Raw genomic sequence first — 3,223 nt, forward strand, 5'->3', positions numbered from 1 at the left:
GAAAACAACGACAATCAGCGAGAAATCGTCGTTTTGCATCGAAATATGCGGTTTTCTCTAAGAATTTTGATGATTTCGTGCAGAATTCTGCTGTTTTCTTGCAATTCAGCCGTTGAATCTTGGTAAAAAGTCATGATTTTGTAGATTTCGTGCTCTTCTTTGCGAATTCATGCCATAAAACAACGAAAATCGGCGAGAAATCATCGTTTTGCATCGAAATATGCGATTTTCTGTAAGAATTTTGAAGATTTCGTGCAGAATTCTGCTGTTTTCTTGCAATTCAGCCGTTGAATCTAGGTAAAAAATCATGATTTTGTAGATTTCGTGCTCTTCTTGGCGAATTCAAGATAGAAAACAACGAAAATCGGCGAGAAATCGTCGTTTTGCATCGAAAAATGCAGTTTTCTGTAAAAATTTTGATGATTTCGTGCAGAATTCTGCTGTTTTCTTGCAATTCAGCCGTTGAATCTTGGTAAAAAGTCATGATTTTGTAGATTTCGTGCTCTTTTTTGCGAATTCAAGCCAGAAAACAACGAAAATCGGCGAGAAATCGTCGTTTTGCATCGAAATATGCGGTTTTCTGTAAGAATTTTGATGATTTCGTGCAGAATTCTGGTGTTTTCTTGCAATTCAGCCGTAGAATCTTGGTAAAAAGTGATGATTTTGTAGATTTCGTGCTCTTCTTTGCGAATTCAAGCCAGAAAACAACGAAAATCGGCGAGAAATCATCGTTTTGCATCGAAATATGCGGTTTTCTGTAAGAATTTTGATGATTTCCTGCAGAATTCTGCTGTTTTCTTGCAATTCAGCCGTTGAATCTTGGTAAAAAGTCATGATTTTGTAGATTTCGTGCTCTTCTTTGCGAATTCTAGCCAGAAAACCACGAAAATCGGCGAGAAATCGTCGTTTTGCATCGAAAAATGCAGTTTTCTGTAAGAATTTTGATGATTTCGTGCAGAATTCTGCTGTTTTCTTGCAATTCAGCCGTTGAATCTTGGTAAAAAGTCATGATTTTGTAGATTTCGTGCTCTTCTTTGCGAATTCAAGCCAGAAAACAACGAAAATCGGCGATAAATCGTCGTTTTGCATCGAAATATGCGGTTTTCTGTAAGAATTTTGATGATTTCGTGCAGAATTCTGCTGTTTTCTTGCAATTCAGCCGTTGAATCTTGGTAAAAAGTCATGATTTTGTAGATTTCGTGCTCTTTTTTGCGAATTCAAGCCAGAAAACAACGAAAATCGGCGAGAAATCGTCGTTTTGCATCGAAATATGCGGTTTTCTGTAAGAATTTTGATGATTTCGTGCAGAATTCTGCTGTTTTCTTGCAATTCAGCCGTTGAATTTTGGTAAAAAGTCATGATTTTGTAGATTTCGTGCTCTTCTTTGCGAATTCAAGCCAGAAAACAACGAAAATCGGCGAGAAATCGTCGTTTTGCATCGAAATATGCGGTTTTCTGTAAGAATTTTGATGATTTCGTGCAGAATTCTGCTGTTTTCTTGCAATTCAGCCGTTGAATCTTGGTAAAAAGTCATGATTTTGTAGATTCCGTGCTCTTCTTTGCGAATTCAAGATAGAAAACAACGAAAATCAGCGAGAAATCGTCGTTTTGCATCGAAATATGCGGTTTTCTCTAAGAATTTTGATGATTTCGTGCAGAATTCTGCTGTTTTCTTGCAATTCAGCCGTTGAATCTTGGTAAAAAGTCATGATTTTGTAGATTTCGTGCTCTTCTTTGCAAATTCAAGCCAGAAAACAACGAAAATCGGCGAGAAATAATCGTTTTGCATCGAAATATGCGGTTTTCTGTAAGAATTTTGATGATTTCGTGTAGAATTCTGCTGTTTTCTTGCAATTCAGCCGTTGAATCTTGGTAAAAAGTCATGATTTTGTAGATTTCGTGCTCCTCTTTGCGAATTCAAGCCAGAAAACCACGAAAATCGGCGAGAAATCGTCGTTTTGCATCGAAATATGCGGTTTTCTCTAAGAATTTTGATGATTTCGTGCAGAATTCTGCTGTTTTCTTGCAATTCAGCCGTTGAATCTTGGTAAAAAGTGATAATTTTGTAGATTTCGTGCTCTTCTTTGCGAATTAAAGCCAGAAAACAACGAAAATCGGCGAGAAATCGTCGTTTTGCATCGAAATATGCGGTTTTCTCTAAGAATTTTGACGATTTCGTGCAGAATTCTGCTGTTTTCTTGCAATTCAGCTGTTGAATCTAGGTAAAAAGTCATGATTTTGTAGATTTCGTGCTCTTCTTGGCGAATTCAAGATAGAAAACAACGAAAATCGGCGAGAAATCGTTGTTTTGCATCGAAATATGCAGTTTTCTCTAAGAATTTTGATGATTTCGTGCAGAGTTCTGCTGTTTTCTTGCAATTCAGCCGTTGAATCTTGGTAAAAAGTCATGATTTTGTAGATTTCGTGCTCTTCTTTGCGAATTCAAGCCAGAAAACAACGAAAATCGGCGAGAAATCGTCGTTTTGCATCGAAATATGCGGTTTTCTGTAAGAATTTTGATGATTTCGGGCAGAATTCTGCTGTTTTCTTGCAATTCAGCCGTTGAATCTTGGTAAAAAGTCATGATTTTGTAGATTTCGTGCTCTTCTTTGCAAATTCAAGCCAGAAAACAACGAAAATCGGCGAGAAATCGTCGTTTTGCATCGAAATATGCGGTTTTCTGTAAGAATTTTGATGATCTCGTGCAGAATTCTGCTGTTTTCTTGCATTCAGCCGTTGAATCTTGGTAAAAAGTCATGATTTTGTAGATTCCGTGCTCTTCTTTGCGAATTCAAGATAGAAAACAACGAAAATCAGCGAGAAATCATCGTTTTGCATCGAAATATGCGGTTTTCTCTAAGAATTTTGATGATTTCGTGCAGAATTCTGCTGTTTTCTTGCAATTCAGCCGTTGAATCTTGGTAAAAAGTGATGATTTTGTAGATTTCGTGCTCTTCTTTGCGAATTCAAGCCAGAAAACAACGAAAATCGGCGAGAAATCGTCGTTTTGCATCGAAATATGCGGTTTTCTCTAAGAATTTTGATGATTTCGTGCAGAATTCTGCTGTTTTCTTGCAATTCAGCCGTTGAATCTTGGTATAAAGTGATGACTTTGTAGATTTCGTGCTCTTCTTTGCGAATTCAAGCCAGAAAACAACGAAAATCGGCGAGAAATCGTCGTTTTGCATCGAAATATGCGGTTTTCTGTAAGAATTTTGATGAT

The sequence above is a fragment of the Gnatocerus cornutus genome, unplaced genomic scaffold (assembly GCF_029298725.1).
Source record: "Gnatocerus cornutus isolate USDA-ARS CGAHR unplaced genomic scaffold, icGnaCorn1.1 ctg00000038.1, whole genome shotgun sequence".
In the NCBI taxonomy this organism is placed as follows: domain Eukaryota; kingdom Metazoa; phylum Arthropoda; class Insecta; order Coleoptera; family Tenebrionidae; genus Gnatocerus; species Gnatocerus cornutus.